The sequence below is a fragment of the Atractosteus spatula genome, chromosome 8 (assembly GCF_055471065.1).
Source record: "Atractosteus spatula isolate fAtrSpa1 chromosome 8, fAtrSpa1.hap1, whole genome shotgun sequence".
Lineage (NCBI taxonomy): Eukaryota > Metazoa > Chordata > Actinopteri > Semionotiformes > Lepisosteidae > Atractosteus > Atractosteus spatula.
This window is the reverse complement of record NC_142713.1, coordinates 11178000-11191868: the sequence shown is the minus strand read 5'-3', so window position 1 is coordinate 11191868 and position 13869 is coordinate 11178000. Positions and strand designations below refer to the sequence as shown.

The 13869-nt window shown below is 34.7% G+C and overlaps 1 protein-coding gene across 1 annotated transcript in view; it reads right to left on the bottom strand.

Moving 5' to 3' along the window:
- Window positions 1-13244, bottom strand: part of ptn (pleiotrophin) — a 91467-nt gene extending 78223 nt beyond the window's left edge. Inside the window, exon 1 of the mRNA XM_088922966.1 lies at window positions 13091-13244. The gene's annotated coding sequence lies outside the window, so the exon portion shown is untranslated. The remainder of the gene's footprint in view (window positions 1-13090) is intronic.
- Between the last annotated feature and the right edge of the window lie 625 nt (window positions 13245-13869).

Below are 13869 nucleotides of genomic sequence, written 5' to 3'. Positions count from 1 at the left end.
CATGACAGCTTTTGTGAATCATGGGAAAATAACTTTAGATTTTATTAATGGGACAACCTGGAAAATCTGTTTAAAGAATGACCTTCAGATAGCACAGGTCTTATGTAATTACAACCAACTGATCACCAATTTCTGTGTGGGCACCAGTTACTTAAAGTCCCTTAGTGATTTATCAACATGAGGTGGTTTTTAATGTACCAGTCTGCAGAGGAAGCTACTGTATACTTCTGCAAATGCTGAAACACTTCTTTCGTATCTCTGTGTATTTCATTCCCGATATGTAAATAGCAACATTTGTTTGTTGACTTAGTTATTTCAATCCATTTTCTTGTGGAATTAGCTTAATTATATACTTAATTAATATAATTAATGATCCCTTTTTTATGAAAGATGTTTATATGAACGTTTCTGCACTTAAAGTGTACTGAGAATAACGGTAGATCTACATCTGAATAAATAATTATAAAGATATTTTTAAATTTACATTATATCTTTCCATATCTAGAAAGAATTTCTAGAAGTTCTATTTCTCAAATAAGTGGAAACGTCTATGATTTTGCACCTTTTTTAAAGAACTGTGATGGGGACGTGATGAACAATTCTTGCAGCATATGGCTACCAGGTGAATACTTGATACAGTATGAGAACTGCAAATGACATACAGAACTGAGCCACTGAGAAGTGATGCCTTTTCCCCTTTGTTTTGTTTTTAAAGTAAAATAACTGGATACTCCTGTGAGGGTTTTATTCTGCCTCAAAATTAAATTTACACTGAGAAAAAAATATCTAAACATATAGAATATATATATATATCATATCCATATATACTTTAATTTCTGGTTATTTACTGTATATACCACTTTCAGTTATATCTATGCCAGTTACATTAAAATCTATATTAAATCAAAATGTTTACCCAAATGGAAATGTCAAACCTAGTATCTGATGGTGACTTTTTTTGTGGAATTTGTAGACAAAATATTTTGTCCTAATCCATCTCTCTTGTAAATACAGTATATATTGATATTTGACTACAGCCTGTGAAAACATTCATTTCTCCTAAAGCACAGCACATGTTTCTCATTGTTAGAAATAGAATTCAGATGGAATAGAGTTCAGAACAAAGGTTCAGCTGGAAGACAAACCCCAACTACAGCCAAAACGTGTTCTCACAAGATATGAGAAAATAGACTTTAGCTCCCAGTATTTTCCAACAACCACATCTATCGTTGCAGTTCCTTATGCTTATGATGTATCAGTCATCCATTAAGCTAAAGAAAGTGCATTCTCACTTAAACTGAAAATGATTGCTGTTGGGCTTGTCTCGATTTGTCTGTATGACAGTAGACTTCACCACTAATTTGCTCTCAGAAGCTAAGCAAAGGTTGGCCCTTTTCAATAGAAGGATAGGAGACCTCTAAGAGACACCAGATTTGCTGTTGTATGTGATTTTGGAGGATCATAGGTGGCATTGTTTATTTTGAATCAGAGTTTTTTGACTAAACATATACTGTATTTCATCTTGGTTATGTACATATTGAAATAACATGCTGTCCCACTCCCAAAACCAAAATCACAGCAAATTATCCGAGTGGAGAATTATTTTAAAATAGTAATATGTAATATGATGTAAATAAATTTTAGTAATATGAATTGTATAAAATATTTAAATAAAAAATAAAATAGCAGAGCATACACACAATGGATAAACAAGAACCACTTTATTAGTTTTAAATGGGATTGTTAATGCCTCTGTCTCACAGCTTTTTGATACAACAGCAGGTTCTATTAAAGCTTTGGGCACTTTCTCCTTACTTTTTCTCTGAGTGATTACATGGATTTTCTCTGCATGTTCCAGTTTACTCACATAATTCCTTTCCATTACTTCCACCATCTAAAGACATGCTGGCTAGGTTAATTGGTGGCTCTAATTTTTCCATGTGAGAATATTATATGTGTTAGGGGATAATGACTGGTGTCCCATCCATGTAAGAGTCCTGCACTCTCTACTTATGGAATAATCTCCGGGTCGTCACAACCCTTAACAGAAATAAATGATCATGATAATAGATGGATAGTTATACATTATGCATTGGGGGCGGCACAGAGACATGATAGTGAACATGATAGTTCACTAATGTTTCACACGTCCAGGGCTCCTGTTTTAGTTCAAAATCAGGGAGCCTGTAGGAAAAGCATGCAGTATGGTGTTCACTAGTCTATGAGCCCTACTGTATATATGCCACATGTAATCCCAGTCCTTCTCACAAATCATCAGTGGGTTTTTTGTGAAGTTCTTCTGTATATTCTGTCTTACTTTTGTGAATTTGTATAAGTTGTGTATTTTCCCAATGTAAGTTTTCTCAGCATGCTTTGATTTCCTCTCATATGTGACACACATGCAATTTAAGTTTTATTGGCTACTCTAAATTATGCCTTTCTTGGTGGGGAAGGGGAACTTCAAGGGGATATCATGCTTTGGTGAATTGTTCCCACTACCAGCTATGGCACAACAGAAAAGTACAACCAAACAAGCACACGACCAAACAGTCTATTCTGCATTTGTGGCTCTTCTGATAATATCCTTCACAGACAAACAGTAGTCCTAGATTCACATTTTCCTTATTTGTATTTTTTTGTATTGTTTAATTTTTTTGCTTACTGACATACTTTAACATGCTGACAACTTTTTTATGTCTCCCATGATATATGGAAATACGAATTATCTATGGGCTACATTTAAAAGCAAGATACAAGTGTTCACAAGACACAGTGGCAAGCAGATATACCTAGGAGCCTTAATTATAAAAACAGATCAAGCACAGATCAAAACACAGACTACATTCTGTTAATGAAATACTTTAATACTGAAAGAGACAACTGTGGGAGGCCAAAGTCAGTCCATTACCTAATCAGAGCTTTACATCACCTACTTATCTTAAGTAAGTGACATAAAAGCCTTGTAAAACTTAATTTTATCAACAAAATAAAATTAAATGATATAATAATTCAATATATGAATTATTGAATTAGGTTTACATTCACAACACCTGAAATAATTCTAGCACTGTTCATACCAAAAAGAAACCTTGACATTTCTCTTTGTTTATGTAGTGAGAGCAATTGTACATACAGTAACATTTAATAAAAGATGTTTGCTCTGTAAAAGATGTCTATCAGCAAAATGATGATCTTTTCTGTAGGTGTTCTAACATTTCATTGAAAGTCACGATTGAGGTAAATGTTTTACTGATTAACATTTGTCATTAAATGGAATGATCAACAGGAGTTCTACTGGTAAAGTCACATGCTAAATATGGCCAGTGTTGTAATCAATAAAAGCTTTATATCAGTGACACATGCTTTTTGCCAGGTTGTAGGCGCTGTCTTGTAAAGCCGTTCCACTTAAAAGTGCTCAGAGAAGCATATGCCTGTTCACTGGTCTATGAGCCCTAGATGCCACATGTCATCCTAGTCTTACTCAAAATCATCATCGGGGTTTTCTTTGACAAGTAAGGTGTCGATGGCTTGCCTGTCGTATTCTTATTTCACATGACAGCCACCATTACATGAGGATATTGACCTGCTGGAATGCTGTCACTTAAAAATACCCCTGCAGTAAGATCAGGAATTGAGGCCCTAGGACATGATTGTAATGCGCCGGAGGGTACAGCAAGGGGATTGGACCCTGTTCGGTGCTGAGCCAAAGATGTTAGACAAGGAAATTTTATGGAGAGGGGAAGCCGGGTGTACTTAGCCGAGTCGCGTTGCCAAAAGTCGTGGTCAGGAGGATGTGTAGGTCGAGAAGCTGGGTTTTCTCAAGACGATGGTTTTCTCAGACGAAGAGTTTATAATGAAGGGGAGCTCTATAAGTACGGACTTAATACTGAGCGAGGAGGTGCAGGTGAGGAGCCCTTAAGTAGTGGGTGGCTGGATGGTGTGGTGCAGGACTAGGGACGTGGTTGGATAATTAGAATGTGTGTCGGCATCTGTGGAAAGAAGCAGGGGCTTGTGTCTGCTTAGTGGAGGCCGAGACAATGATGAATATAATGCTATACTGTCAGGTTCCTTTTTAGTTTACTTTCTGGTAAAATTAGCTCTTAGTTGTTTAGAACACATAGAATACTCTAAAACTGCTGCTTAATGTGAATTGCAATGTATTTTATTTTCTAAATCAGAAAATCCGTATTGATTCTTCAAAATCTTGGACACTTCTTCTAAACAGCACTTCTTTATAGGTCAGTGTTTCTGCACCGGAAAATCTAATGCTGCCAAATTTAGTTTTGATTAGAGGTAATTCCATCAAAATGAGAGTAAAGTACCAAGATCTATGCAAATATTCTAGACAAGTTGGGAGTTCTGAGCCTAGAAGGCTATTTTCTGAGGGCAGACTGTGACAATGCTAATCAGTCCTCCCACGCCAGGCTCTGAGAATACCTCATCGAACTGAAGTCCCTGAGAAACCTTGCTAAGCCAGTCAACACGAACTAAAGGATAACAGTGTTAATTCATTCTGACTTCATCCTTCCATCTGACACCTCACAAAGTGTGGCCGTGTTCTGCATACCTTGGCTGCTGCTGTGCTCTGGTCTATGTGCTCTAAAACATGTGAGAACATAAAGAGAACAATAATATCATTGACTATATTAAAACTAAACAGTAAATTTATTTCAGCTACCATAAAAACTCTCACAATACACAAGAAAAGGACAAAATGATAAAAAACAAAAGATACACCATCAAATTCACAAACTGTAAGACAAGTAATTCTCCCACCTATAATTAAGTACTAGCCAGCTGAAATAAACACCAGATATTAAGGCCAGAAGAACAATTTCAGATGCTTTTTTTGCTGACCTCAAAGTCCTTTATTTGTGATAACAACATGTATTGGCTATTGATAAATGACCTATGACAACCACACTTTTTTCCTGGCTGTACAATCTCCTGTATGTCTTCATTCTCCTCACAGAAACTGCAGAAACTGCTCATGTTAAAATTAACCACACATTAATGCCAGGACTACGCTTTCTAGCATCTATACTTTCTACTCTGTTCAGTATATACAGTACATGTCATAAAGTCTGCTATAGCATACCTACTGAGTGCTATAATTCTCTCCACTAGCACTGGACCATTTTATTGCACATACTGCATGTTATTGTTTATTGCATGTTATTGTACATACTGTATTTCCAGTGTAGGAGCCCTGGTTTTACTTATATTTGAGCACCAGAAATGGACTGTAAAATCTGATGTAATGTTACTGTAATTGTATTTATAAAGTTAGAACTGTTTTGACTTAAACCTTTCTTTCAATTGGAAAAAAGCCCAATTACAGACAGAAACAGTTTCTGCCACCATGGGAAAATGCACAGTACTTTTTATACCCAATCCCTATAACTCAGACATGTTTGTTCTTACAGAACACCTGCTTTTAATGCAGTGATTCACTGAAGATTGTGATTATTTTCTACTACTTCTAACATACAATAGTACACCATTAATTATTACATTGGCCCTTTATAAAACCGGGACAGTCACAAAATAACCCCCAACACACAAGATTTCATTATTTCAAACTGGTTTATATGAAGAGTTAGAGGGATTTGCTGACCAAGCTTCTTATTCCCCTATGTCCTAAATATTGTATGGAAGAAACTGTGAGTAATAAAGTACTACATCTTGGCAGATATAATTTCTTCGTAACTTTCAGTGATATTCTTCTTTGAAAAATAATAATAAAAGCCATTCAACTTGGGAATTGGTAAGCAGCAGTTAATGAACATAACAGATTGCACATGTGTATACAAAGTGACAGTTTACTTGATAGGGTCATAGTTGCTTTGAGATGTGAAGTGTATGCATGGTATCAGTTTAATGAGGTTTTTAAAAAGGAGAAAGTGTTGAACATGTTCTACTCTTTATCTCATCTGGGATTTGTTGGAGTTCTTTTAAGGCTGAGGCACTGGCATATCTCCCAATCTGTTAATAAGCAATCCAAATTGCAAACTGCAAATGTTGTTTTCCAGTCATCAACAAAATACTACCACATGAATTAGATTATATGGTGCACTGTAACCTCTTCACTCTTTCGCTGTTGTTCCATTAATTTTGAGGCAGTGATAGATCAGTTTTGAATTGTGTAAATGGTCAAAAATATATGTAATAATGATAAGTGTGACATGATAAACAGAACCTAAATTTAACATGAATCAAGTTTCATGTTAAACATTTGAAACTTTCATAGCATTCAAATCTCTCACATACAGTATGGGGGTTGATGTCACCGCATAAAGTATTTGACATTCATTTAAGGTTTGTAGCACTGTAGGTGTGAGGACTTTAGATATGACTACAGAAATGTCTTTGTTTCTTCCAGGGTCCCTTTTCTTTTGCCTTTTTACAATATGGGATTTGTGAATTTATCTGAATAAAATTTATCAATCTCTTTTAAAAGACTTAATGTTGCTTTTCATCGTCATCTTTAAGGTCTATAATCTCTGATTCTCTCAGGTTTTATAAATTCCATGTTAAAAGTAGTTTGAAAAAAAGTTCATTTGAAATGATTTTATGTTTGACAGAATTTATAGTAAACCTTTCCTTAACATGCCTGTAAACCAAGATGTGAACACAAAAGCTTCAGAAGCAATGACAACCAAAATATACCTACAGATCATACATTTCCCCTGTGCTCTTGTCTCAAAAGACCCTCCCCTTACTTTCTTTTTCTCTGCGGTGTGCTGAGAGAAACAGGAGACTGTGTTAATTACAGAAACACAAACAACAAGCACAAACACTTCTGTCCCTAGGGGAAAGTAACGTCAAGGGAGAAACAAACAGAGAGAGCAAGTATACAAATACCTGTAAGTATCAAGAGGGGAACTTGATCTTGACTGGACATAGGTGAAGTACTGTACCTAAACTGTGCACTTCACAGAACCCAATTCTGATAGCAATTCCAAAGGGCACCTTTCTACTGTTTTTTTTATTCTTGCAATGTGCGTACTTTCATAAAAAATAGCAATGCTCAAATGATTTGTTCTACAAAAACTAAAATTTGTTCTACCACACTTTTGTAGCACTCTTTCTTTCCAGCTCTTTCCTATTGCATAATAACATAGGTTTCTGAGTCTCTGAGTCTGAATTTCAAGAGTTTCTGAAAAGTATTTTTTCTTTCTTGCTTAATTATACCTGATTTCCAAGAAAATCACAATCCTTACAGTATTCACTTACACTTGACAAAAATGATACTATTGCTTGCCAAGGTTTGTACAGTATTTGGCTGCACACCCATTTAATAACAAATTCTCACATTGATTATTTCACACAAATAAGATCAAATAAATTGCTTGAATATTTTTCTAATGCCAGGAATTTTGTTACCGTGAAAGTTACTAACTGATTTGAATTGCAAGCTTCATAAATAAACTCGAGTGCATGGTAAATTTAGTATTAAATGGAATCTTAATGTACACAAATTGATCAGTGTTAAAGGCCAGGTAGTTTCAATAGTGTCTTGAATATCTAGCAATTTAACCTGTAAACACTTCATACAGTAGCTTCTGAGGAACCGTACACAGTCTAGAAGTACCCAAGCTACCAAACTGACATGTTTGGTCACAGCTCTGTTACACTATAGCAGTTTTTAACTGCAGCCTGGGATCAGAAGGTTACTTAACTCTTAAACTGAACAAAACATATCTGTTCTGCTTTGTGGAACCTGTGGTTTTAATATATGAAGTTGCTACTTTACAAGCCCTTCATTATAAAAACGAATACGTTACGCTTACTCCTAACAAGGTAAACACCAGTAGTATTTTTTTTCCAGCTTTAGTGCGATACAACTTTTATCATGTATACAAATGTGGTAATTTCGTTAGAGAAAAGCCTTTTTAAGGCTTTAAGATAAATGCCAGTGTACTGTATGTCATTTTCATCATGCAATAACACTAGAATACTTATTAAAAATGCATTGTTTATATTTTTGTGATCTTCATATTCTTAACTACTTTTTCTTCTGCAAATAAAAAAAACGTATTCCCCTGTATTAGCTCTTAATAGCACATAGAGTTAAATCCAATCAAACATGCTTGTTTTATCACTTTACATTATAATGTAGTAAGCCCACACAACTAATTCAAATACAATATTGTGTACAAAAATTAGGTCACATTTTATTCTGAGTGAGGCTGGACTGTGTTCTGTACACATACGTAAGTAGGTCCCATTAGCCTTTGGGGCTTACCACTCTGGAAGGGCAGCAATTGCATCAAAGTTATATAACTGTAGCTTTGTCAGTTTTTGTTTAGAACAAACTATTTAAAAAGACCTAAATGCAAAAACTGAATAACCTTTGCACAGAAAGACAGCCTCCTCAAAGACAAGCTTATTCTCTTGAATTTCATTTTTTACAGTTTTATTGTTGTTTCATTATACTTATATTTAATTTAACTTAGTGTGTCCATTAAGCTTGACAGTTTCTTTTTGTGATTTTTATTTACTTTTATTTATATTTTTATATATTATATTCTGCTTTTTCTGCGATGTCCTACTGTAAAAAAAGTATTTGTAAAGGTACACAGATAATTATTTTTTTCTCAGAATTTTAAACAATATTCTCCTAAAGTGACTTTAATTTTCAGATCCAATGCAATCCTAATTTTATAAAAGCTTGTAACTGAACAAACATATTGGCTGTCAGCCAAACAATATTATTTTGAATTACAGAAAATTGTGTTGTGTACCTTGTAGCTTTTTGCTGTTTGTTTCTAAATGTTATACACAAATAGAACTACAGTACATGCATACCGTTTGGTGGTTTCCTTAATGAAAATAATAAGCATTCATATAAATAATGTTATTTTATTCAAGCCACAATTGAGAAAACCCAATGTAAAAATAACTTAAGGACAAACACAGACCTCATTATGTTCCCCTGCCATTCTGTGCACCACAGCTCCAGAAACTCTCAAGTTAACAATAAACAATAAAACTGCTTTGTGTACTGTATCAATACCAGCTCCACTTCTCAAAGACTCAGCCATAATAAAGAAAATAAGCCAAGTGCAGTTTTTTTTCTTGATTACTGGGATATCCTGTGATTGATGTTACTCCCAAAAGCACAAAAGACAGCTTGCTGGATGTCTTCATTGAAAAACAAAGAATTTACACAGCAATGAGTTAAATTTGTATCCCTTTTGCTTGTTTAAGGAATATTTTGTCATTGCAATACAGGCAGTGCTCAGTTTCCAGACCCCTCACTTTTAATGCTGCCTGCAATGCAAACCCTTCCAACCCCATATGAATTGCAGCTTCCTGTTTTGTTTTTTGTTTTTTGCTAATGCAGTAACCAAGAAAAGAAAGTCTTCTGAAGTAGAGCAAAGCTAATTTGTGGAATCTATCAAGCCACAGACTCCTTGAGGATTCAAACCAAAAAACCTGCCAGGCTTCAATGCTTCACCACTTAAGTGCACAGGTTTGTTCTATACATTGTCCACACCACTTCACACCAACCTCTCATGTTCTGGAAGTTCAGTAGCTAGTGTGTGTGATCTCCTTTGTTCACCAACAAAATAGAACAAATGTGTGTGGTGTGACTGTTACAGTAACTGGTGAAACTGCAAATGCTTGATGCTGATTTTAGTGGTTTGTGTCACTGAGATTACTTGCTGTTTTTCTTTACTACCCACTGTAATACCAGACATAACTATATACAGTAGTTACTGTATATATATTTTGCAACATTTCTCAAAGATCGTTAGAAAAAAAGACTAATGTGAATACTACCCAATGCAAATACTGCTTCTTTTGTTAAATAAACCATAGTTGTTGTAGACATAAGCAATATCACATAATAATATTTAAAACAAGTTTCAGTACTTCCAGCTTTATTACAGCAATATTTATATTTGTCAAAACTCTTATTGAAAAAATGAAAACAACATGTTTTAATCTTTTTTGGATAAATAGGTAACATTTCTTTTAAAAGTAATTTGGAAAATCAGAAAAAATAAAGCTTTGACTCCTTTTGTACATCTCAAGTCAATTGTCTTCCTCAATTAATTTACCCTGAACTGTTTGAACTGTGTAATCTCTGAATTTGTGTGTGGCATCTGAACCACGACAATCTGAAACTGCCATTCTTTCATCTTGGGACTGTCACCCTGGTGCCTCACCATAGCACTTGCTTTAGAGTGTATTTCATTTTATCAGCCACTGGCAGTGGTATGACCTGGCACTGGGCCTGATTTGGTCTAGAAAAGCAAAGTGTGAGGATGGCAGAGAGCTTATGAGGCCTTTTGCTGTTTCTGTTCTCAAGCGAAAGGTCAATGTTTTCAGAAGAATAATAATTCACAGGATGAATGCTGGAGGCTTAACACTTATTTTCCATTCAGAACTCATTCATTGAGAATAACTGAAACACAGCAGAGTTACAGTCAATCACCTCTCACTGCTGGTGTGTTTCTTATGATCAAACAATGCATCAAGGATGCAGGTCATATTTATTGGATGTTCCCCAAAACAGATTGCATGACAAAGAAAAAACATATTATCGTTAATGCACATCTTAAAGATATTGACACTGTTTATACAGTAAGGTAAATGACTATGCTCAAAAATATTACTGAACTTTAAGACAATGCAGTCTTGTAAAAAATTGGTGTAAACTTACAAAGGAGGCAGGAAATGTTTCATGAAATATATTTCCTCTTATATTTTCTGTTTTATTCACACAATATTTGTTTGTATTGTATAATGGTCACTAATAATATTTAAATTAATTCAGCAAGAGGGAAAGCGGAAGCAGAACATTTCAGGGCAAATATACTGTTTTTAATTACCAGCATGTACAATTGTTCTATTGATACATGCTTTTTTACCCTTTGTCTAAACCTGCCTAGCAAACTGGTTAAAGTCCACCTACCCATAAAAAATGTCAGTTTTGTTGTTAAGTGATGCAAGATAGAAAGATAGTATGATACAGTTTACCAGTTTATTAGTTCACTTCCTATCCTTTTAAAAGTATTGCCTGGTGAAATCTACAACAACTGGGCAAGTGAAAACAGAAAAAGAGATATCATTTGGAATGACATTAAGCAGAAGAAGCCTGGTGTATTTTTGATCATTTGTTCAAAGGCATCTGTGATCTGTTTGTAGGGAATGGGAAATGGGAAATAAATGAAGTCCGTCAAAAGGAATTTCTCTGTGCACAGATTGCAAGAAACTGAATGAGTAAAAAGATGGCAAAATCAGCCGATGACATGGATTTGTCTAATTGTCTGGTTCCTTCATCATATGAAGAATAATTCATGTTAAAGATTAAATTTACCTCTAGCAATTAGACATGTTGGGTGTATCGCAGTATGATGGCATAACATTCAAATTAACATAATTGCTTCTCAATTCAAATGCTTTTTATAAACAGATTTCAATGGAGAAATGTAGAAAGAACAGATTTAATGTTTTCTATTTTATTTTAGAACCTAACCACATGGGCTACTTGTTTAATGAGTCATATCTAACCTAATCAATATGAGTGTTGTTGGAGGTTTCTTGGTTTCCTATTCCTGTCAGGTTTGACCCAATTTCTTCTCTTGTGTGATAACTCCCCCACTCTCCCTAGCCAAATACATACACAGCTCTGCTATTTTCTGGCTCTAGCTATGCCAAGGCAATTGAATAAGGTTAATCCACAAGCAACCAATATTTCATTTTTTCTTATTAGAACCAGTAGTTCTCACACTTGAATTCCTACAAGCTCCTGTAGATCTTTGAAAATTGTAACTCAATTGTAAATTACTTCTTTCCTCAGGAGCAACAGCCAGACTCAGAATACCATGCATTGAAATACCGTTTGTATTCATTCATTAATCAGCATCAGCTGCAATATTTAATGACGAAATTGCATTGCAATTCATGCCAATTTCTAACTTGGGATGACATTCCTGAGCAGAAAGATCCTGTACAATTAATTGTACAGAACATTGTATTGGAATTGACTTAGAAATGCATAACAATTGAATTATTTCAATATCAATATAACAATTGTATTTATTAGCCTTCAATAATAAAGTAAAAAAAATAAATACTCTCTAACTGGGCTCATCTGAACTCATTTTTCAACAGATTTCAATGTATTTCAGGAAGGTTTTCTGTGTAGGATTTCACAAATGCTTCATACAAAAAAATGATATGTCTACCACAAAAAAGAAAATAATATTTCTTAATAGATATCTGAAAACATTTGGACCATGTGGTAAAATGCATAGTTTTATTATTCAATTCTGGACAATGTAACTGTTGCCTATAAAATTTTCGTTGTTGTGTTTGGTACAACTTTTATTGCCAGCTTGTCCAAATCCACCTGCAAATGGGTTATAGATGGAAACAAAATTATACTGTAACTGTGTACTGAATGAAAATCATATGTGAGGTATTGTATTTAATTAGATTTGGTTACACAATAATGACAGTAAAGTTTTAAAATTTACTATTAAGATATAACAAATGTAATATAAATAAGGATTTTTACTTTAATGAACAGTTTTTCAAACATTTCTTACTAAAATATTCAACTAACACTAAAACAAAGTACTATGTATGATCAAGCCAATGTGAAGACACCTGTTGCATAAACTCAGGCAAAAAAGAGCTCCAACCACTAATTCAGATCCTTAAAGTGAGATCTCACAATTATCACAAATTATGAAAATGCTAGCTGTTAAAATACTCCAGCCCTTGCTCAGTTGTGGTTAATATAATCAATTCTATTCAACTTTATTGTCAGTTTTTTGTTTCTGAGTTTGCATACATACATCTTTACATTTTTATATTAGTAAAGAAAATAATCATATAAATGCTAATTTCACCACTGCAAAACCTCTTCACCTCTTGTTTTTTATATGTCATCACAGTATGCTTCAGTCACACAGCCCAACAGCTGAGTGAACATTAGAACACACACCAAACTCTATTCCCAGCTCAGAAGGAGCTGATCAGAGTGCTGAAGTACATTTCTAGCTCTCCCCAACTGCTTCTGCAATTCCATGTTTGTGAACAGAACACACTAAGTACCTTCAGCACTTACTTTGAGTTGAAAGGTGTAGAAGTGCCTTTGAACTTGCAGTGATTTTCCTTCTCTTCCCCAGTTCCTTCTTCTCCCTTTAACCAGACTCACAATGCAATGCCTGTTTTGTTGTGAAGACACCCTGACTGAAAGCTCTTTTCCTGACTCGTGATCAGGAGCTCATTAAGGCAAGGTCACTCCAGGGACAGGCCTGACAGCAGGGGGAGAGCTAAAGGGAGTAGGAGGGAGGCATATGGATGGAGAAGTACAACACAAGCAGCAAAAGAATTGGACAGAGGAGAGCTTAGGACAGATGGAAAGTAGGGGTAAAGGCCTGAGAAAAAAGTTGGGAGTTAAAAAAGAAGCAAGGTGAAGGATACAAGTGATCTGAAGCCAGTTTAATAATAAGTGCAATTAGCATAAATGAGCATTTTTTGTTGAAAGAAAAAGCCAAGTTTCCTTTGATGATGCCAATGAAGTTAATATAAATAACAGTGGAATGTACCCACATACTTTATGCTGAATAAAACTTTTTTTCTGTGGAAAATTGTAAAACTAAAATGCATTATTAATGTGCAAAAAAGATGATAACATCAGACCATTGTTCATAAATTACAAAGTAAGGTAAAATGCTGAAATGTGCCACATGCAGTGCTACACATCATCATAAAAATGGTAGTGAGTGAATATAGTGAGGATAAACTTAGGAATTTTTACCTATTGTTATCAGTCCTATTACCTACAGTACATCCACATCACCGTACTTTAATTTCCTGTATTCTAAGTAACGGCAGCAGATT